The sequence below is a fragment of the Canis aureus genome, chromosome 36, assembly GCF_053574225.1.
Source record: "Canis aureus isolate CA01 chromosome 36, VMU_Caureus_v.1.0, whole genome shotgun sequence".
Taxonomy (NCBI): Eukaryota; Metazoa; Chordata; class Mammalia; order Carnivora; family Canidae; genus Canis; species Canis aureus.
The window spans coordinates 9,277,977-9,302,664 of NC_135646.1; the positions used below are offsets into that span (position 1 = coordinate 9,277,977).

General features: G+C 35.9%; 1 protein-coding gene and 1 long non-coding RNA gene across 6 annotated transcripts in view; one reads left to right on the forward strand and one right to left on the reverse strand.

Moving 5' to 3' along the window:
* The window catches only part of SPAG16 (sperm associated antigen 16), a 911,935-nt gene that overhangs the window by 11,388 nt on the left and 875,859 nt on the right, over nt 1–24,688 (reverse strand). The window lies entirely within an intron of this gene.
* LOC144305931 (uncharacterized) overlaps nt 3,585–24,688 on the forward strand; it is a 34,754-nt gene continuing 13,650 nt past the window's right edge. Inside the window, exon 1 of the long non-coding RNA XR_013372961.1 lies at nt 3,585–3,666. This is a non-coding gene — a long non-coding RNA (uncharacterized LOC144305931). The remainder of the gene's footprint in view (nt 3,667–24,688) is intronic.

Sequence of the window (24,688 nt, forward strand, 5' to 3'; positions counted from 1 at the left end):
ATTTGCCTTCTTTCCAGATTTTTTTCTTATGGCTTATTTCTAGTTTCATAGTGTTGTGGTTGGAAAAGATGTATGGTATGACTGATCTTTTTGAAGTTGTTGAGACCTGTTTTGTGGCCAAATATGTGATTTATTCTGGAGAATGTTCCATGTGCACTTGAAAAGCATGAGTATTCTGCTGTTTTAGGATGGAATGTTCTGAATATATCTGTTCTATCCATCTGGCTCAAATTGTCATTCAAAACCACTGTCTCCTTGTTGATTTTCTGTTTGAATGATCTATCCCTTGATGTAAATGGGTGGTAAAGTCCCCTACTATTATTGTATTATTATCAATTACTTCTTTTATGTTTGTTATTAACTGCTTTCGGTACTTGAGTGCTCCCATGTTTGGTGTATAAATATTTACAATTGTTATATCTTGTTGGATCGTTTCCTTTATGATTAATAGTGTTCTTCTTTGTCTTTTGTTACAGTCTTTGTGTTAAAGTCTATTTTGTCTGGTACAGATATTGCTACCCTAGCTTTCTTTTCACTTCCATTTGCATGGTAAGTGATTTTCCATCCCTTTATCTTCAATCTGAGTGTATCTTCAATTCTGAAATGAGTTTCTTATAGGCAGATGGGTCTTGACTTTTTGTCCCTTCATTTACATTCAAAGTAATTACTGGTAGGTGTGTACATATTGCCATTTCATTACTTGTTTTATGATGGTCTCTTCTCTTGCTCGTTTCTTTCTCAGTTTGCTGCCTTTTTTTAGTGATATGCTTTCTTTTTATTTTTTGTGTATCTATTATTGGTTTTTGATTTGTGGTTACCGTTAAGTTTGTATATAACATCCTGTGCATATAGCAGTCTAAATTAAGTTGATGGTCATTTAAGTTTGAATCCATTCTCTCCTTTATGTTTGAAGTATATGGTGACATACCTTTACATTATTTCATTTTGTGAATCCCTTGATAGATTTTTATAGATCTACATAATTTTACTGTTTCTGTGCTTCCTATACTTCTTACTCTTACTTATGATCTTCTCTTTCCACTCAAAAGGTTCCCTTTAACATTTTTTACAGGGCTGGTAAAAAATGGTCATGAATTGCTTTTTTCATCTGTGATTGGTCCTTTTTATGTTTTCTCTCTGTTAATCTCATTGAGGGCTTCCACTCTCTTCTCCAGTCTAGTGAGTATATTTATGGCATTTATTTAAAATTCTCTATCAGACATGTTACTTGTCTGTGTTTTATTTTTTAAAAGATTTTATTTATATATTCATGAGACACACACACACACACACAGAGGCAGGGACAAAGGCAGAGGGAGAAATAGGCTCCCTGGGGGGAGCCTGATATGGGACTTGATCCCAGAATCCTGGGATCACTACCTGAGCCACAGGCAGACATTCAACTACTGAGCCACCCAGGTGCCCCTCTTTGTTTTGTTTAGCTCTCTTCCTGTGATTTTGTCCTGTTCTTTCATTTGGGACATACTCCTCTGTCTCCTCATCTTGTCTGTCTGCTTCTATATGTAAGGAAAGTTGGCTACATCTCCTGCTCTTGAAAATAGTGACCTTATGAAGAAGAGGTCCTGAAGTGCAGTGTCCCTCTTTACCAGAACCTAGTGCTTCAAGGGTGTCTATGTGTGTTTCACGCACCTTACTGTTGTGGCTTAGCTGCATTTTCCTTCAGTCTAGTCATCTGCAATGCCTTTCTTTGCCAGTTATAGGTAGGGTTTTGTCTATGTGTTGTTAGTAGGTCAGTCTGGGTTACCCTGGGCTTGAATTGAGTCAGACCAGGTGTTTACAAGAGATGCAGTAGCACATAACTACAGGGTACTTTCCCTGGGTTTTCCCCTGAGAAGCCTTTGTTGGTGGCCAGGGCCTGCAGTCAGATCAGTTGCCTGTCCCCAGTCCACTGCTGGGCAGCAGTTGGATTGATGTTGTGTGGTTATCTTCTCTTCCAGGGGCAGACATTACTTGTAGTAGTGCTGGCCCTTGTTGAGGCTACTTGCACACCACCAGCTTGTGGCACCGTTTTGGATGGGCTCCTGCTAAGAATGTAGGAGAATGTTGGGCTGGGAAGCACATTGCCAGCAAAGTCTGCAGTGGTCTGCTCCAGGAGGGCATTTGAGGTTGCCTTACTGAAGCAGGCAGGGTTGGAGGAGGCAGATCTACAGAAGAGTACAGTGGTAGGGCATGCAGTGTTATCAGTGCTTGCTGGGAGAGGAGACTTAGAGCTGAAGCCTGGCTGGAGGCTGTGTGTCTGCAGGAAAATGCAGGGGTAGCACACACTGTTAGCAAGCAAGTTAGCAAGTTAGGTAGAGAGTGTTGGTGTTGTCCTGGTTCCTGAAGGCGTCCTTGTATCTAGACTGGGGGCTGGTGGAGGGAAATGGCAGCCACCAGCTACTTCATTCCTAAAGAAGTTCCCTAACGATCCTTGTGTCTCCAGCACACACTCTGACATTAGTAAAGAAATCTCTGTGTCATACACCGCAGGAATTTTTCAAACTGCTGTTTCTATGCTGTATCTCTGTGGGGCTATTGGCTGTGCTGTCTCTTTAAGGTCAGAGACTCAGTTTCCTATTACTCTCCCGGCTCTCCCAAAGCCACACCAGATGATTTAAGGTTCTGGATGTTAAAAGCCATACTGATTTTAAGGACTTGCAAAATTATGCCCTCTCTGGCTTTTAAAATCAAATACGGGGATTCATCTTCCTTCTGTGGATTCCCCTTGCCTGGGGTGTCTGGGTTGAAGGTCTGCTTCTGTCTCTTCTCCACAACCACAGTGTTCCTCCTATGGACAGTCCCACAGTTCCTTTTAGCCCCTGACCACATATCTGCCCTCTCTACCCTCTTCAATGTGGCCTCTTCTCTACATTTAGCTGTGGAGAGTCCACCTTGCCAGTCATTTTCTGGGTTATTTACACTGATGTGGGTTATCTACTTGTATCTATGGTATGGAGCAAGCTTAAGATCCTCCTATTCTGCCATGTTCTCTCCCTCCTTTGCATAGAATGGTTTAATAAAATAAACTGGCAGTCAAGTTTTAAGAAGATACTGCTTCAACTCCTTCCAAAGTTGTATATTCACTGGCCAAAATGATGCCATTTGTAATGGAACATCTAAATAAGGAAAATAGGCAGCGTAGATTTTAAAATTTACTAAATTATGTTGACAGGAATCTTTGATTTTTCTTTACTGGAGTAATAATTCATTACCTTAGTAAATGTATCAAAAGTTGACCTTTGAAAGTTGAACTTCTTTGGAAAAATCTTTCATTGAACTAGTAACATTTACCCAATGAGCCATCAGTTATCAGGTACTATTAGCCAAGGCAACCTTGGTTTCATATATTGTTTGGGTCAAGTGAATAGAATTCTGTTTAATGAGATTCGTTAAATGCTGTAAATACTAGAGCTATAAGCTTATTGTTTGGAACGTTAATTTAGAAGACACTTTTTACCCTGTGTCTGTACACTTAGCAAAAAGTTCACAAAATTCACTTACAAATGGATGTTACAAAAATATAATTTGACAGCCATATTATGAGTCAATAGTTGACTAAAACTGTAGTTTTCTATTATATCATTAGGAATAACATCATTCTGGATTAAGTACATATATCTACAAGAATGAAATTCTGCTATAAGAAAAGAAGTAGACTCAAAACTTGTAAGTTTATTATAAATAATGAAAATGTTAATGAAATACATCATTACATTTCTCATTAAAATAACTTTAGTAATTTCTCATGATTATTCATGCTTTGCATAAATTTTGAAATATTCCCCCAAAGAAACAAAAATACCCATTTTACATTTCATTCAAATTAGTCTCATACAAGATCATAGAAAATGTATCACAAATATACAAAAGTAAAGTCTAAAAAAATTGTGTGCCATATATAAAATAACATATCAGAGGAGAAAAGAGGCTTTGATCAATAAGGAAATGATTTTTATACACATCAGAACCAATTTGAAGCAATTCTCTCGATCAATATAGATAGGCAGAAATGCTTCTCAGCATTTATTACCTGTGGAGAGTATTATTGATTAATTGTATTGATTTTTAGAATGCATGTGGAGAGGCATCTGTTGTTTCTTTAAAAGATGCCTCCAAATGAAAAGTATCAAGAAACTATTTAAGTTTTGAGGATTTGCATTAATGGCTCAACCTGGGTCATTACTCAGAATTTCAAAAACACCATTGAAGGAGATGTGGAATTTGATTTAGTTTATTTTGCATCCTATTGCTAATCAATACATTTCAGAAAAAAATTACTTGGGAATTTAACTTGCCTAAGTGCCTGTAACAATTTATAAACTTTTCCAGTATTTTTTTCCAGTATTTTTACTGTGTATATGCTGGCTAAAGGGCCTTAACTTTTCTCTTGTAGGGTTGTACTGCTTGAACAGAGATTGTGTCAAAACATAAACATATGTTAGTAAATAAATGCATTTTAAGTTTCTCTGGCTAAAACCTCATGCCATGAAAATGGCAAGAGAGTGGAGAAAGCTTCAATATCTCTTTAGGATTGTAGTCAAGCAGATATGCTTACCTTACTTCAAGTGGGTAATATGTAATGGATACAATAGTTGCTGAAGATAAAAATCTACCATTATTTAAATTTAGTATGGAATGTTATCTAAATTTTTCTCCACAGAGTTTGTTTTATGTGTTTGGTCTAAATAAGCAGTTTTAAATGAATATAATAATTATATTTGTCTTTCACATGAAATTCATATCTTGTTTAGGAAAGCAGTTCTTTGACACTATTGAAATTCCTAAATTTTAGCAGAATAAATCCAAAATGTAAAGTCTTTCCTTACTAGGAATAGAACTTTGGTCTTATAAAATATTTTCCCCTAGTAGGAGAGAAAGAATGAATATCTTTTTGAACAGGTGCTTTCCTACATGAGCTGTCTTCTGAATATTATAGAAATCCCTTGTGAGGTGCACCTAAAGTCCTAAAAATGTTCTAACTAATTATTGAATCTATTTAGAATATCAACAGCCACCTGCTTTCATTAAGAAATCCTTGTAGACCTGTTTCCTAACTTGGTCCTCACCTATGCAGCTGATCAGTGTTGAAATAATATTTATTCAGGGACCCCATGCACCTGGAGCTTTGCAAACATTTCAGAAAATCATTTAGTGATGTCAGAGGAAAATCTAGTTTTGGTTCATTTCTGGGGATCAAATAAGCTATGGCACAGTGTGGTTCAGAGCAAGTCATAGACTGTGATATTTTCTTCCCCACTGTTCATGAGTTGAAAAAGGACCCAAAGGCTTATATTTTATAATAAAAATTTAATTAAAACTTTAATTTTTTATATTATAAAGTAATAAAACCACCTTTAGTATTTCTCATTTTTCACTGTTTAAACCATAACATTTACTACATTTTCAGACTTATGGAGTTCTAACATTTTAGGAGTTTTTCTCTTCATAGATTTGTGTCAGCACTAACTTCATTATGAAGAAATAGCACTTCCTAAGCATGGAGGGTTTTTTTGTTTTGTTTTGTTTTTCCTGTGGGGAAGAAAATACTGTCAGCTTCCACTAGTTAATGTTGAGGTGGTGAATTAGTAATAGTTGTATTCTTATTTTTAGAACTTCATTCTTCCTACTCGAGAGCAACATCAATCCATTGGAGGAAAGTGGCTAAGTGATAAGAATTATAGACAAAATGATACTCCCTACCCCAAAAAGAAAAAAAAAAATCAAATGTGAAAGTCCTGTATAAGTTTAGAGTGGCTAAATATTTAAAATTAGAATAATCTGCTGGTTTTTAGAAAAATCATTAAACTCTCTGAAATCATAGACTGCCTAAATTCCAAATCCAAGGAAATACAGATCTAACACCTAATTGATATGCTAACTTTAAAATGATTTGAAGTGGTTGATAATAAAAGATAAAATCACTGCTTTCCATTTATGATCTACTGTCTTTTGAATGTTTTCTATTATGTAATTTTGAAAAACTGCATGTGAAGTAAACATTTTCAATTTTATAGGTAAAGATATTGAATTATAGTGAAGTTAAGTAACATCATCAAGATAACAGAGCTACTGTTAGTGCAAGAATGCCAACCCAAATTGTCTATAAACTTTTTCTATTCTACAGCCTGGGGAGAAAGGAGAGTAGTTATGCTAGAAAGCTAAGCTAATTTGGCTGCTACATGAAGGGCTAAATTTATATTAACTTCATAATGCTATGAAGGCATCTTTATGAATATCTAAAGCAATATTCTAGTATATTACATTCTGGTGACCTGGCTTTATACCTCATAGAAAAATTTAAAGTGACCTGTGATTATTCTTCTTTTTAATACTTAAAATTTTAAGTGTTATCTTCATTGAACTACAGTTGACATACATTGTTTAGTTATACAAAATAGAAATTCAACATTTTACATACATTACAAAATGCCCACCACGATAAATGTAGTCATCTTACAAAGCTATATCATCGACTATATTCCTTATGTTGTATTTTACATATCTGTGACTTTTTAAAATAGCTTTATTAAAAAAAAAGTCTTATAGCTGCAAACAATCCCCTTCACCTATTTCACCCATCCCTCTCCAACTCTGTGACAACCATCACTTTGGTCTCTGTGTTTGTGACTTTCCATTTTTTATTCTTTCTTCTTCCCTTTTTATTCCATATATAAGTGAAATCATACAGCGTTTGTCCTTTTTGGTAGGATTTATTTCACTTAACATAATGTCCTTTAGGTGCATCCAAGCTGTTGCAAATGGCAAGATTTCATTCTTTTTTATGGCTGAATATTCCATTGGGGGTGTGTGTGGTATGTGTATGCTACATATTCCGAATCCATCTATTGATATACTTCAGTTGCTTCTCTATCTTGGCTATTATTAATGATGCTGCGATAAGCATAGGGGTGCATATATCATTTCCAATTAGTTTTTGTTTTGTTTGGGTATATTGTGGGTATTAAACCTTTTTCAAACATATCATTTGTAACCATCTTATCCCATTCAGTTTCTTTGCTGTGCCAAAGCTTTCTAGTTTGGTGTAATCCTAATTGTTTATTTTTGCTTTTATTGCCCTTGCCTGAGGAGCCAAAAAACATATATGTTGCTAAGATTGATGTTAACTGCCTATATTCTCTTTCCGGAATTTTGTCGTTCCAGGGTCTCACAATAAGGTCTTTAGTCCATTTTGACTTTACTTTTGTGTATGGTGAAAGAACGTAGTCCAGTTTTTCCAACACTATTTATTGAAGAGACCGTCTTTTCCTCACTGTAAATATTGCCTCCATTGTCCTAGATTGACCCTATAAGTGTGGGTATACTTCTGGACTCTATTCTGCTCCACTGATCTATGTGTTTTTGATTATGATAGCAGTGCAGTGTAGTTAGAAATCTGGAAGTGTGATACGTCCACTTTTGTTCTTTCCCGAGATTGCTTGCCTATTCAGGGTCTTTTGTGGATCCATGCTAATTTTAGAATTATTTGTTCTAATCTGTGAAAAATGCTATTGATATTTTGATAAGGATTACTTTGAATATGTGGAATGTTTTGAGTAGTATGAACGTCTTAATATTCATGAGCATGGTATATCATTCCATTTGTTTTGTCCTCTTTCTTTTGTCAATGTCTTCTAGTTTATTTATGTCCTTGGTTAAATTTATTCATAGGTATTTTATGCTTTTTAATGCTATTTTAAACAAATTAGTTTCCTTAACTTCTCTTTTTGCTTCTTTATCATATCATCTGCAAATAGTAACAATTTTACTTATTTCTAACCAATTTGGGTACCTTCTATTTCTTGTCTGAGTACTGTAGCTTGGACTTCTAGTAGTATACTGAATAAAAGTCAAGGGCATCCTTGTCTTTTTCCTGATCGAAGAAGAATAATGAGTATTATGTTAGCTATGGGTTTTATATATAGGTTTTATTATTTTGAAGTATGTTTGTCCTATACACACTTTGTTGAGAGTTTGTATCATGAATGAATATTGAATTTCATTAAATGTTATTTTTCCTGCATATTCAGATAGGGTTTTTATCTTTCATTGTGTTAATGAAGTGTATCACCTTGATTGTGTTTATTGAACTATTCTTGTATCCCTACAATTAAACCCACTTGATTTTGGTCAATGGTTATTTATTTATTTTTTTTAAACACTTTAATTTTTTTAAATTTTTTTTTAATTTATTTATGATAGTCACAGAGAGAGAGAGAGGCACAGAGACACAGGCAGAGGGAGAAGCAGGCTCCATGCACCAGGAGCCCGACGTGGGGTTCGATCCCGGGTCTCCAGGATCGCGCCCTGGGCCAAAGGCAGGCACCAAATGGCTGCGCCACCCAGGGATCCCTGGTCAATGGTTATTTTGATGTATTGTTGAATTTGGTTTGCTAATATTTTGAGGATTTTTGCTTCTATATTCATCACTGATACTGGTCTGTAATTTTTTTTTAGTACTATTTTTGTCTTGTTTTTATATCAGGGTGATGCTGGCCTCATAAATTTGGAAATGTTCTTTCCTTTTCAAGTTTTTGGGAATAGTTTAGAAGGATAAGTATTCTTTAAGTGTTTGGTAGAATATAACAGTGAACCCTCTGGTCCTTAATTTTGTTCACTGGGAGTTTTTTGATCATGGATTCAGTTTTGTTATAAGTCATTCTTCTTTTTCTAGTTCCTTTAGGTGGAAAGTTAGAGTTCTTGAGATTTCTGGATTTTTTGAGGTAAGCCTGTATCTCCATAAACTTCCCTCTTAGAACTGTATTTACTACATTCTAGGATTTAAGCCATTGTGATTCCATTTTCATTTTTTAAAAAGATTTTATTCATGATAGAGAGAGAGAGAGAGAGGCAGAGGGATAAGCAGGCTCCATGCCGGGAGCCCAGCGGGACTCGATCCTGGGACTCCAGGACCACACCCTGGACCAAAGGCAGGTGCTGAACCGCTGAGCCACACAGGGATCCCCCATTTGTATACAGGTTTTTTTTTTTTTCTTTGACCTATTGTTTTTTTAGTTGCATTCTGTTTAGCCTAGGTTTTTCCTTATTGTTTTTTTGTTTCTGTTTTTGTAGGTCTAGTTTCATATGCTTGTGGTCAGAAAAGATGCTCAATATAATTTCAATCTTACTGAAATTTGTGATCTAACATCTTCTATCTTAGAGAATTTTCATGTGCCTTAAAAAGAATGTGTTCTGCTATCTTTGGATGGACTTTCTGTATGTATGTGTTAAGTTCATCTGGTTTATTTATTGTTCAAAGTCACTTTTATTGATTTTTCAGTCTGGATGATATATCCATGGATAAGTAGAATTTATATGTTTATGTACTCCTGTATTTTATGCAAAAATATTTATAATTGCTTATCCTCTTGTTGGATAATACCTTATTATGTAATGCCCTTGTCTCTTTACAGCTTTTGTTTTAAAGTCCATTTTGTCTAAGGTTTGCTACCTCAGCTTTTTTGGCTTCTATTTGTATGGCATATCTTTTTTTTATTCCTTTATTTACAGTCTATATCTGACTTTAGGTCTGACATGAGTTTCTTGTAGCCAGCATGTAGATGGGTCTTATTTTTTTTACCCATTCAGTCACCTGTATTTTTTTTTTTTTTTAATTAGAGCATTTGCACTTAAATTATTGAAAGGTATGTACTTATTGCCATTTGGATTGTCTGGTTGTTTTGCAGTCTTTTGCTGTTTGTTTGCAATTCTCTTGCTCTCCTCCTTTCTAATTTAATGACTATCTTTAGTAGGATAATTGGATTCCTTTTTATTCTTTGGTTATCTATTACATGTTTTTGGTTTGCAGTTACCATGAGGTTCATACATAAAATAGACTACTATATACACAGAGTGTTAAGTTGATAGCCTGGGAAGTTCAAACACATTCTAAAAGCACTACATTGTTACCCTTCCCCTCTTCATGTCTTATGTATTTGACATTTTATAACTTTGTATTTTGTGTATCTCTTGACTAATTATCGTAGGTATAGTTGATTTAACTTCTGTATTTTAACCTTCATATTAGCTTTATAAGTAATAATGACCTACTTTTACTACATATCATTTTTACCAGGGAAATGTTATCTTTCATAATTATCTTCTAATTATCTTTTCTGTTTAAAAGAAGCTCCTTTAGGGCATTCTGGGTGGCTCAGTGGTATAGCGCCGCCTGTGGCCCAGGGCATGATCCGGGACACCCGGGATCGAGTCCCACATGGGGCTCCCTGCATGGAGCCTGCTTCTCTGTGTCTCTGCCTCTCTGTGTGTCTCTCATGAATAAATAAAACCTTAAAGGAAAAAACAAAAAACAAAAAGAAATGTTAAAGGACCTCTTTTTTTTTTTTTAATATTTCTTATACAGTTGGTTGAGGTGTGATGAATGCCTTTAACTTTTATTTTCTCTGGGAAGCTATCTCTCCTTCAATTTTGAATGATAACCTTGTTGGGTAGAAGATTCTTGGTTGTTTTTGTTTTGTTTTGTTTTGCTTTTTAGCACTTTGACTTTATTATGCCACATCTTTCTGGTCTCATAAGCTGATAATCTTATGGTGATCTCCTTGTACAAAACTAGTTGCTTTTCTCTTACTGATTTTAAGATTCTCTGTCTTTAATTTTTAACTTTTTAAATTATTATGTCTTAGTGTAGATCTCCTTGGGTTCATCTTATCTTTTCTGGATCTGGATACCTGCTTCCCTCCCCAGATTAGTTTCAAAGTTTCTGACCCTTCTCTCTCGTCCTCCTGGGACTCCTAAAATGCAAATGTTACACTGGATGTTATTGCAGAGGTCCTTAACCTAACTTCATTTTTTGAATAATTCTTTCTTTTGGCTCTTCAGTTTGGTTGTTTTCCATTACTGTCTTCCAGATTCCTAGTCTATTCTTCTGAATTCTCTCATCTGCTGTTCTCTCTTGTGTTCATTTCAGTTTTTTTTGTTTTTTTTTTTTTTTTTTTTTTTTTTTTAGTTCTGCTTGGTTCTTAATTAAAAATTTTTTTCTAGTCTTCTGTTGATATCACTAAATTCCTACTCTTCTCTCAAGTCTGGTTAGAATCTGTTACCATTATCCTTTTATATTTTAGCACTTTTTCTGTGGCTTTGTCTTATTCTTTTGTATGGAACATAATTTTCTGTCTCATTTTGACACCGTGTTTTTATGTATCAGTCAAATCATCTACAGCTCTTGGTTTTGAAAGTAGTGGCTTGAAGCTGAAGGCCTCCTGTGCAGCCCAGAAACACAATTCTCTTTGGTTACCAGATGCACAAGTGAGGTCTCCAGTGTAGGCTGCATTCACCCTCCTTATGTGACTGAACTGAGACAACTGTGGGCACGCTGGTTGGTAGGGATGTCCCCCCAGCACAGTTTCTTGAGGTGTTCAGCTAAGGCTCTTGCAGGTGTGGTGGTGGGCAGGGCTGGCTACCCACCCCACTCCACCCCCTTCCTAGGATAGGAGTTGCTTTAGGAGAGTCCACTGGTCCTGGTTGAGACTGCATTGAATAAGTTGGGTAGATAGCCTCTTAGGGGTGTGCTAATCCTGATCAAGGCTGTCTGCCAGGACAGAAGGTTGGGCTGGTCAAGGTAAATGAAAAGTGTCAAAACTGACACATGCCAGCATTGGGCCAGTGAGGGCAAGAAAATGGCACCAGTCAGGCTTCCATTTGCAGAGAAAGCTTCTACATATCTGTGACTCTCTGGCCCACACCTTAAAACTACCCAATAAATATGCTTCATATATGGCCCAGTTGCTTTTCAAAACACTGTCTCTGTGATAGGTCTCAGATCAAGGGATATTGTGAGGGCCCTTTAAGAGCAAAGTCTGTTTCTTATAGCCCTCTGGCTCCCCTGAGGCTAATATTAATTTTCAAAGCTCCCAGAGTTGCACCCACTGATTATCAAAGCCAGGCATTATGGGTGCTTGTCTTCCCAATGTGGTGCCTCATATGGGGCTTGAACCCCTTGAGGACCTCATGCCTGTGCTTTCCTTCCTGTTTGCTGGGCTGCCACATGGCGTGTTTGGTTCCTGATCAGAGTACAGGAACTTCCCCTCCTACTCTTCTTGATGTGGCTTTTTAAACCAAAATATTTTATTTAAATTCAGTTTGCCAACACATAGTACGACACCCAGTGCTCATCCCATCAAATGCCCTCCTTATGCCCGTCACCTTGGCCTTTTTGTATTTTCAACTGTGGAGCTATTTTACTCGTTTTCACATCATTCTCAGAGCTGCTTTATATATGGTTGAACCCTAAGTGGGTCCATGGGAGGAAGTGAGGTTGGAATCTTCCTTTTCTGCCATCTTCCTGTGAGTTAAATTATCCCTTTATCAGTTTTTCTCCCTCACATATTTTCACTGGCATTCAACTTGCATCAAATGAGCTTTTGCAAGGAGCTAGAAGACAATTTGATATTAAAGGCACTGATAAATACTTGGGGTCAAAGTAATGAGATATAATGATTTCGATACGTGCGTGAATTAAAAGGGCAGTTTTTTTAAAAAAATTGTTCTAACATTCCATCTATTCAGACAAATCAAACTTTTTCAGTTGCAAATAGAAAGAAAATCCACCCAAAGTGTCAAAGAGAAAAGATAGTTAAAAATATTTATAACTCAGAAATTGTTGGGAAAAGAAGCTAAAATGATATAAGTACCATCTCTCATTGTCTCTCAGCTCTGCTTTCTGCAGTGTGGATTCACTCCCAGGCTAGCTTTCTCCACTTGGTGGCTCCAGCAGATTCAGGTTCATAGCCTCCCAGTACCTCTATTGCCCAGCAGTTTCATACTGGGTAAAAATATCCCTGATTAGCTAGCTTAGATCATGTGCTTGGATCATTCCTGAACTAATTATATAAATGGCAGGTAGAAGGGTGCAGTAGGTCAGGACTATGTGCCCATGCAAAAATTAAGAGTGCACAAGTAGAATTGCCCAAAGAGACCAAGATACTCTTATTAAAGAAGAATGGACACTTTGCCTAGGGAAAAAAAAAAAAATCCTTCAGATAGTTATTCTAGGTGTGCAAAACCAGAGCCAATGTTTTCATTAGAGAAGAAAATAAGCCACATTCTGGGCCATTGAAACAATTCTTTACTTTCCATTATCTTTCTATTTGGTAATCCATGTCATTCCATACTCTTAATTCTTAAAAGGCTCATATGCATATAAACGGCATCTGGATTTATTAAGAAATCAGTGTGATTATTAAACAACATGATGATGTTTGGGTCCTCTGATTTGCAGTAAGGTTATAAAATGCAGTAAAATCCTAAAGAAAGCTCCAGGAAGAGTGGGGGTGAAATGGGAATTACCATTGCAAAGGAACACAAAGAGCTGAACACCTGTGTGACAGGCAATCTGTGTTAGAAAATGAAAAATATTCCATAAATTCAGGCCTCTTTTGCATGTCTAGATACTATGATTATTAATATCTGAGTAACATTCTACCTCCCAAAAGATTATACCAATCATCTTAGTAAGTTACATTGAATTTTTTAAAATGAAATAATGAATAAGATTGCTATACTCTCTAAAATTAGAAAACTATATCACATTTTTTATAAGGCCTCAGTGTCTTAACTTAAAACTGTCTTTTTAAGGGCTCTTCTACGTTTCAGTGACAATTTTGCACATATTAAGACCTTGATATGGTTCTTTAGAATTCTGAATACTAAAAAAATATTATTTCAGCTATTTTCTAAAATAAAGTTTTACAAAGTCATTATCTTAAGGAACTACATTATTTTTGTTATAGTGTTTAAACTTAAAAAAATATTGTTTGGAAATCACAATAAAACACATGAAAATGAGGGGAGGGGACTGATGAAACAAAATTGACAAAATCTTGATAGTTGTTAAACCCAGGTGATGAGCAAATAATGTTCATTATATTTTGTTTTTTAAACATATGTACTAGTAAAGAAAACTTAAAAATTAGTGACATATGATTATTTTATAGTCATTTCTTATATTTAGAATTTAAATTAGGAAGTTCAACTCATTTTAGAACCAGATATATGTACCATATGCACTAGGCAATGCTGTTAGCACCTAAACAGCTAGATACTAAAGATACTAAATATAAAAATGTGTTAGAAAAACAAACTTGAAACCCCAATTAATGGATCCTTTTCAATTGTAATTAGAAATTTGAATACATATATGTATATATATAGAGAGAAGACAGTTACTTAAGAGGATACTACTAATTGCTAAAATCTAGGTAACTTAAATTCTTTGTCTTTACCTCTTGTACATAACTCAAGTAGAATTCAAGATTAGTTTATCAAAATTATGAATCATACCATTGATTTTTAAATATTTTAGTATTTCATTAAATGCTTTCAGTTTGTATGCTGGTGTAGGGGACAATTATCTACCCAAAGAATTGATGACAGTAAGCCATGCTGATACTGAAAATCACTCAAAAATTTGATTCCTAATGTCATCATTGTATAGCTCCAACTAGACTTAAAAAGAGTTGCCTATGTACATGCAGCTTGTACTATGGAAACTAAAATAATACAAAGATTTTCATTAGGAGGCATTATCCAACAGACTGAGAAAGAAAATTGGGAAAAAAAACAAAAAAACAAAAACCAAAAAAAAAAAACCAACCGGAATGAATTCCTGGCCCATACTCCAAATTGGCCAATGGTAGTGCCTAAATACACCAGATAATTGTTCCACCATCTGCTTCACATTGATTACACAGTCCTGGTGGTACATTTCTTATGACTAAAGAGATTCCATTAAAAAATTAGACATTTCTAAATTAGGAGTTTTGTCAAAATAGCACAATATTAGCCCTTTAAAAGTTTATTTTTAGAGCAAATCCAAAACTTTGATGTTTCTTTTTTCTAGGTATTAATATCTTCAATATTTCTCACATATTTTTTTCTTTTTTAGTTTAATGCTATATGTGTTATAAAGCATAGAACTTCTAAAAATATTTTCATTTTCAATGAAATGCAAACATGTCTCTGAAGATGTGTAGAATGTTTTAACTCTGCACATAAAACACATTTTGACTTAACTGATCCTAATTAATATAAATGGCAACCTAATTTACTGGATAACTATTTTATAATTTAGGCAAAAACATTTATGAAAAATATTTTTAGTATTTTTAGTTCTAGAAAAAAGATAATTCCCTTCTATTACATACTTAATCCAATCAATAGCTTACTTTTTATGTTTGTTATTCAATGAACTAGTCAAAGAGAAAGAAAAACTTTTCCCCCCAAACTCTAGATATTCTTGAACCAAGCTTTTCCACTTGGTGATAGAAATGCAGGCTTTGGGCAGCCCTGGTGGTGCAGCGGTTTAGCGCCGCCTGCAGCCCGGGGTGTGATCCTGGAGACCCAGGATCGAGTCCCACATCAGGCTTGTTGCGTGGAGCCTGCTTCTCCCTCTGCCTGTGTCTCTGCCTCTCTCTCTCTCTGTGTGTGTCTTTATGAATAAATAAATAAAAAAATCTAAAAAAAAAAAAAAAAGAAAGAAAGAAATGCAGGCTTTGGCTTAGCCTTGCCATGACCTATTTCCTTCAGGGGCTGCCAGTCAAAGAATAGGGCATAACTGTAGGAACACTGTATTAGAACATCCAACCAAGACAAGGATAAGCAAACCATAAGCCCTCTGAGATTCATGAAAATGTCTTTAATTTCCAGAAGAGAGATTACAAGACTGCTTCTATAGAAGATAGTTTCATTTTATTGAGGCAACATATAATACTGATTTCTTTAACCATGAATAGTATAGACTCATAAATAACACTCTTCTACCCTAAATCTTCTCACATCACAGAGGCCATTCCTGAAAGTACCTATTTCAGAGATTTAGTTTAGAGAGAGCAAGCAATCAAACAGGGGAAGGGGCAGAGGGAGAGAATCTTCATGCTGACTCCCTGTTGAGCATGGAGACTGATGGCAGGGCTTGATCTCAAGACTCATGAGATCATGACCTGTGTGGAAATCAAAAGTTGGACACTTAACTGACTGAGCCACACAGGTGCCCCTGAAAGTATTTATTTTAAATATGCCTTTAGCTGCTTCTTTTAAATACTAAACAATAAGAATTAGCAGTGGCATATATTAGTGTATCAATTTCAGACATTTTCTCATCTCTCCCATATTCTCAGCTGGTTTAGATCACAATTAGGTCACTAGTTCAAGTTCAGGATTAACAAATTTAGTAATTACATTATTATGACATCTATCCACATGGTTCATTAGAGTTGTCTGATTATATACCCCTTGTACAAACTTACTGGCTAGATTTTTTTTTTCCTTTCTGGTTTCTATATATCACTAACCACTCCTAAACTCTTTAGAACTATAGAACTTCTTTCAATACTGTTCTTCTCCTGGTCAAATATACTTTTGGATTCTTATTTCCTGTAGACCATATCACCAAAACAAAAGCTTTGTTGTAGAGGAAAAGTGCATTCTCTGGAGGTTTCTGAGTAATAGTGTATAATGGGGGTAAAATTCTGAAAGTGGAAAGCAAGCTGTCATCTTCATTGTGTGATTCTTAAATATCAGATCCTTAATTGTAAGTATTTTCTTTGGGTCCTAGTCAATTTCTCCAAAACTGAATCCTGATTAGTGGTATTTCAGGAAGTGAATGAGGAAAGAGTGGAGAGACACTTGGTAGTCAAAAGCCCTGTTTGTATTTACTCTTGCACTTTGTATTCCTGAGTCCAGAACCCCTCTGTTTCAACTTTTTTTTTAAGAGAAGAAACTTACTTCTCTCAAGGGTTGTGTTTCAGAGGGATGGTTGCTTGGATGAGCGAGGTTGGAAAGAAGAGCTCAGGGGTTTTAAACTGCTATTTATATAAATGGGTCAAACCATGCCTCATTTCTAAATTCTTTTTAGCAGGTATAACCAATTCCAGAATCATTAGGAAGCTCTGTGGCAAAAATTAGTTTATTCATATTGAAGTTTTTCTTGTCAGGCTTAGGTCCTGCTTCCTCTGCTTTGCTTATGTCAGTTAGCATTCCTCCATCTGTTTCCCATTGACATTTCTAGCCCACTTTTAGCACATTCTCCTTTCTCTTTGTCCTTGTGTACTTAACCGCCTTTTCTTCTTTACTGACAAGGCAGTGGCTCTGGCCTTCAATATACCACATTTAATACATTCTGCTATATGATATTTACATTTAGATGGAAAAAAAGTGATACCAATTTACCTGCGTAAATTAGATATTCTAAGTTTTTATTATATACTTTTACAAATCATCTACAAAATCTTAGAAAATATTAATTTTTAGTGAAAAAGATGAAGTCCCAAAATATATTTTTTCTTATTTGACCTTCACCTTCCATAGGCATTTTATAGGCCATAACCTATTTACTCCTCAAAAATCATCCTAATAGTTATCCCAATATTAAAACCACAGAGTCTGAACAAATTCCTTGTGTCACAGTTGTCAGGACCAACATTCACATACAAAAAAATGTAGGTACTTTTATAGAACCACAAAAGCCCCTGAACGGTCAAAGCAATCTTGACAAAGAGGAACATAGCTGGAGGCATTATACTTCTTGACTTCAAACTATATTATAAAGCTATAGTAATCAAAACAATATAGCATTGGCATAAACACAGACACATAGATTAATGGAATAGAGAGTCCAGAAATACACCCCCAAGAATGATCAATTTCCTACAAAGGAGCTAAGAATATGCAGTAGGAAAAGGACTGTCTCTTCAATAAATGTCATTGGGAAAACAATATATGGAAAGGAATGAGACTAGACCACTAAAGACTTGCATGTAAGACATGAACCATAAAATTCCTAGAAGAAAACATAAGCAGTTAGCTCCCTGACATCAGTCTTGGCAATGATCAAAGGCAATAAAAGCAAAAATTAAAAAAAAAATTTCTGCATAGCAAAGGAAGCTATCAACAAAATGAAAGGACAGCCTACCAAATGGGAGAAAACACTTGCAAATTACATTTCTGATAAGTTAATACCCAAAATATATATAGTAAAAGACACCTCCTAGATCTCTATGGGGGGGAGGGGACAAGCAATGGGCACAGAATCTGAATAGACGTTTTCCTCATGAAGACATTCAGATAGACAATAGATACAAGAAAACGTACTCAGCATCACTATTAGGGAAATGCAAATCCAAACCAAAGTATCACCTCACACTTGTCAGAATGGCAATCGTTAAAAGACCAGAAACAACAAGCGTTAGCAAGGATGTAGAGAAAAGGAAACACTTGTGCATTGTTGGTAGGAATGTAAATTGGTGTAGTCACTATGGAAAGTAGTGTGGAAGTTCCTCCCAAATTAAAAATAGAACCACTATATTATCTAATAATTCCACTTTTGGGGAAAAAATCCACTAATTCAGTAAGATATACTTATCTCCATGTTCATTGCAGCATTATTTACAATAGCCAAGACATGGAAGGAACCTAAGTGTTCATTGACAGATGAATGGATAAAGATGTGGCATATATACACCATGGAATATTATTCAGGAATAAAAAGGAGTGAAACCTTGCCATTTGCTACAACATGGTTGGACTATGAGAGCATTATGCTAAGTAAAGTAAGTCAAATACAAATCCTGGATGACCTCACTTATATGTGAAATTTGAAAAACAAAACCCACAAAGAACAGATTGATGGTTGCCAGAGGTGAGTTTGGAGGAAATGGGTGAAGGTGGTCAATAGGTACACATTTCCAATTATAAGATGAATGAATTCTGGGGATGTAGTATATAGCATGATGATTAAGTTAGCAACACTATTATATATTTGAAATTTACTAATGCAACAGATCTTAAAAATTCTCATCACAGGAAAAAAATGTGTAATGATACGAGGTGATGTCAACTAAGCTTATTATGGTAATCATCTTATACATAAATCATGTTGTATATTTTAACTAATATATTGTTATAGGCCAATTGTACTCAATAACACTGGGGGAAATTAAATAGAAATGCCTGGGTCAAAAAGAAAAAAGCATTTGGGGGTCCATAATCTCTGCTCTTAACTATATGCTTACAGTCCACTTAAACTCAGATCATGGTTTTGTGAGCTCTGATGTGAAATAGTATCTCCTATAATCATTAAGACCCCCCCCCCAAAAAAAAAAAACAACCTCCCAAGAATTACCATGTCTAAAGCCACAGACATCTAATCAAGTGTCCTCCTTAACTTACTGATCACTAAGGAATGGCTCTGGGCTTTGCTCTGCAATTGCTTCAAGACTCCTTTCCTAGGGAGCATTCTTTGTTTATGCCAATTAGTTTCATAGGTGGGTTTATGTCTTTTGCCAAGACTCCTATAGATTGGTAGCTCAATCTCAGGCTGTCATTTTGAGTCTGACCTGGCTCTCATTGGAACTTAATGAGCTTCTTAATGACTTCTGCTTAGCTTCACATATTTCATCTAGTTGGACATTAGCACCATAATCAACACTTCCCTCTAGAACTAATGTTGTGGGCCCTGGCCACCACCTGGCTCTGCCACTTCATCAGGGAGGGGAAGGACAATGCTCTACTGTCATTCTAATTGGATGGTATTGGATTTAACTGCCTCTTCAAATTATATTTTTAGTGATATTTAATTTAGCATTCAGAATATGACTGTTTTTAACCAATTTATGCTCAAAGTGAGCCTAAGATAAAATAGGAGCTGGATGATGTAGAAGAATAGTCACTTGTTTGGCTATCCAGGAAGCCAAGTTTAATTTTAGCCTTGAGAGAATTTGAAATCATTATAATTAGTTGGGTATTAAAGCTCACAAGTGAAAAGGACTCTCTCTTTTTTTAAAGCATACCCATTCATTTAGCATCATTTCACAACTGGCAGTCCATTCTCCCAAATGTGCTATCACTGAGCCTGCAGAGTTAGAGTAAAATATTTCTGGAGAAGTTCAAATAACTTGGAAGTAGGTCATTGCTGGAGATGAGATGTGGCCACTATAATTAACTTGAGTATCTATAGAACTGTAAGAAAAGTAAAACATATGTATTTGTGAAGAGGAAGATTATATTGTTTCATACATTTAGTTGTGGTACAAAATAATGGAACAGTTGGTTTCAAATAATTGCAAGGCACCCTGTGCATGGTGTTGGCCTTCAACACAAATTTGGGTAATAATCATTCCTGAGCTTGGGCTCCAGGGTTAATTTGAGGTGCACTCTAGAAAAATAGACAATCATTTTATAGTCACTTTGGAATTCTACATAAGTTCTGTTTCAGTCCAGATTAATACCCTGACTGAATAATATCAGTGATATGATGGTCTAAAGTATCTTTAAGAAGAGATGAGAATATATGACTGGCAGTTTAGTCTTCTGCCCCTGCACAGAACTAAAAAGGTATTTTGTAAGATTTAGAAAAAAATGCAAAAATGGGCTTTGGAATTTCCAGTAGAAAATGAAAGCAAAGACTCTTCTTTTAACATAAGCATGTTATTGTCAACAGTGGCATCTCTATTAAGCTTGTTCTTTTACCTAAACACTCCTATTACTGTCATCTCTCTGGATTGTCATACTCACCACCCTGACAGAACAGACATTCCACTGTAAAATCTGTCAAAAAGGCCACTTGGTTTTCTACATCTTCTGACACATGCTGCTCTTTAATATCATCCTGTCAGAACACCTAGAGAAAGGCATCTGCTTTCATGCTTGGAGCTGAGATTGGGACTACCATCATACACACTGTAATCATTAGCCTTATGCTGCTATGAAATACTGCCTTTTGGAACCGTAGAATGTCTTGCTGGAGAATGCTGTTGGTGTAAATCTATCATGCAAGTTAGATTGCACACATTTTGGTAGAACTAGTTATTTCGAAACAACTTTTCTAGTGTGAATCTGCTTTAATTTCTTTTTATGATGAATTGTTTTGAAATATATATTGGATTTCCCTGTGCTACAATCAAGTGGTACCTGCATTGAAATCAAAGTATTTTTGGCTTGGCTTATCTTGATTATATTCTATTCAGATAAATGGTATATGCCTCTACATTCACCTGAAGTTTGTTTTATCTAAGAATGTTTCTGTTGGTTTAAAACTATGATTGATCCAAGTAATTCAGGAGTGATACTCTGGACAGTTTAATTTAACAAAGATGGCTTTCCTGGAACCTCATTGGTAGGCCATCGAGCTTTTATGTTCTCTCTTCTTATCTGGTTCTCTTGTGGCATATATTTATGAGAGGCCTGAAGAGTAGTCTATTAATATAAGGGATGTTTTGTTTTTTAAAAAATATTTATTTACTATGAGACACATAGAGAGGCAGAGACATTAGGCAGAGGGAGAAGCTCCCTGCGAGAGGTGTGATGCAAGACTCCATCTCGGGGTCCTAGGATCACAACCTGAGCTAAAGGTAGATGCTCAATCATGAGTCACCCAGGTCTCTTTAAGGGATGTTCTTTTGTAAAGAATAAAACAGAACTTCTAAACCTAGTACATGTGGTGTATTTATACATTTGCCTTGGTAGGATGTGGACTTATCCCAAAGACAATTGTAGATTATCTTCCTTGGAAAGCCTTCAGAATGTAGAGCAGCACATGCTTTTATTTTCAAATCAATGAAGTTTATTTTGGTACTAGTAATTAAATAGTCACATTATCGCTGTAATAGTGAGCGAAAGTGTCTAAAATAAAAATGATGATCTCTTGCACACATAACCCTCCAACACCTTACCTTATCTCCTAGCTTAACTCTCCCTTGATGAGGCTGAATAATTTGGTTTATATCATTCCATAGTTTTCATTTGCTCATAAAGACATCTGTACAACATAACTTGTTCTTTTCCTTTTAGCAATATATCATGGACATGGGCAGATTTACCATGAAAGGAACCATGAATTTTAGGGTCCCCTACTTGTATAGGCCCCTTTCAAGTCCCTGGGAGAGGGAGGTCTTAGAAATTATTTTATTCATAATTTTGTATTTTTTTTCTCCCTCAGAGAGGGTCCTTGATTTTTATCTGCTAGGCTCCACAAAATCTGGAACTGCTCCTGAACATGGAAATCTTTCTAGGTCAGTAGAACTGGAACACATACATCCTTTTTGTTCTAGCATTCTCATAAATGGGAATCTCTCTAACAGCAAAGAATTGTCAAATATACAAAAAAAGACAAGGATTATCATAGCATTTTTAAGACACTAAAAATATGACAACTGCCTTTTTATCACTTGGGGAGAATTTTTTAGTTATGATAAACCACACTTTGGAATATAGCATGTGCTTTTGCATTTACTAAATAATGGCAAATTTTTGGCTTCTAAGGATGGATTTGATTTTTGAAGTGATCAAAAGTATTCAGTCTTGTGGAAAATAGAGAAGCAGTTGTAGTAGTATTACCTTTGATAAGCAATTTGAATGTCAGCGCAGATTATTGGTGGTTGGAGGGAAGATGGCAGAGGAGGAAGCTACTGAGCGTCACCACCTCCCACAGCATACTGGGCAACAACTGTATGTATTGCAGATCACTCTGAAAATGACCTGAAGACTGGCAGAAAAGATATTCCACAGCTAGTCATAAATAGAAGGGCACATCAAGGAGAGTAGGAGGGTAGAGACATGGCCAGGAGCTGAACCACCATCAGATAACCATAAGCAGGAGGATTATTACAGGCACAAAAGAGCAATGGGCTCAAGCCCCATAATGAGCACCTCAGGCCCAGGGAACCTGCACTGGGAAGTCAAGTTCCCATAATTTCTGGCTTTATAAAAATCAGCAGGACTTAATTCTGGAAACTTTAAAAATCAGTGATTCCTAACTCCAGGAAAGCCAGAGGGCTTTCTGGAAACGGAGTCTCCACTTTAAAGAGCCAGCATGCTATATCATTCATGAGAGACCCAGCAAAGAAGTAGGAGTTTGAAAAGTGCCTGGGTTATACATGAAGGAGATTTATTGACTAATTTTAGCACATGTGCCAGAGGGGCAGGGATCTGCAGGAGATTTCTCTGAGAACAAAAGTGCTGACAGGTGCCCTTTTTCTTGCTTTCCTTCAGCTTAGATAGCTGAATATTTAAGAGCCAAGTCTGACATCTTCCATCTACCTTGCTAGTACCACTTGCCCTGCCTCAGTGTTTCCTTGTACACACCACCAACCAATCTGTGTATTTGGCAGTCATCCCTTCAAGGTAGCTTCCACCCTACTACACCCAGCAGGCAGTCCTGGCTGGGACTGGTGTCTTTTCAGAGAGACTTTTGCTCCATGGAGGAGGAGAGCTAACTCCACACACTGTCATGTTCACAGTAGCTCAACCAAGTTTCTCAGCAAGATGCACTGAGACTAGCCCTTACCCACTAGTGTGCCCAAAGCAGTTGTGGCTCAGCCACTACAGGAGGATACAGGTATCCCAGACAGGGGAAACCTCTAGAGTGCCTGGTTCTGGTGACCAAAAGGAATTGTGATTCTGGACCCCACAGGATATCTTCTACATAAGGCCACTACTTTCTAGGTGAGGAGATGTAAATAACCCACCAATACATAGAAACAAACACACATCAGCCAAAATGAGGAGACAGAGGAGTATGTTCCAAACAAAAGAACAAGACAAAACCAAGAAAAATTGTTTATCTCTGTTTCATTTAGCAATCTACTAAATAAAGTGTTCAAAGTAATAGCAATAGTCACCAGATTTGAGAGGAGTGGATAAACTCAATGAAAAGTTCAGCAGAGTAATATAATGTATAAAAAATCATTTAGAGCTGAAGTATATAATAAAAGAAATGAAAAATACACTAGAGGGAATCAATAGAATATTAGAGGATGGAGAACAAATCAGCAATCTGGAAGACGGTAATAGAAAGCATCCAAGCTGAAGAGCAAAAAGAAAAAAATACCCAATGAAACAACAGATGAACTAAAGTTCAGTGACAATATCAAGTGTAATAACATTCAATTTACAGGGGTCCCAGAAGGATAAGAGAGAGAAGAAGGGCAGAAAACTTCCCTAATCTGGGGAAGGAAACATATCCAGGACTTGGAAGTACAGAGAATGCAAAATACGATGAACACAAGAAGGTCCACATCAAAACACATAATAATTAAAATGACAAAAAATAAAGAGAATTTTAAAAGTAGCAGAGAAAAGCAAACCGATAAGGTAAGGGAAATCCCGTAAGTCTATCAGGTGACTTTTCAGCTGAAACTTTGAAAGCCAGCAAGAAGTTTGATATAGTTGAAGTATTGAATGAAAAAAACTACAACCAAGAATATCCTACCCAGAAAGATTATCATTTAGCAGCGAGGGAGAAATAAAAAATTTTACAGACAAACAGAAGTTAGAGGAGTTTATTACTGCTAATCTGGCCTCACAACAAATTTTAAAGGGACTTCTTTAAGTGGAAAAAAAAAAGGCTATAACTAGAAGGTAATTATGAAAGGAAAAAAAGTCACTGATAAAAGCAAACTGATCAAGGTTAAAACACAAAAGTGGTGTGATCAATTATATCTGCAAAAATTATTCATGGGATACATGAAATAAAAAGTTGTAAAATATAACATCATATACATAAAATGTGGAAGCGGAGTAAAAATAGAGTGCTTGGAGAATGCTTTATAATTAAGTGACCATCAGAAAGAATATCCGATGGAAAAAGGTCTCTTCTCAACATATGGTGTTGGGAAAACTGGACAGCATGCCAAAGAATGAAACTGGGCCACTTTCTTACACTATACACACAAATTCAAAA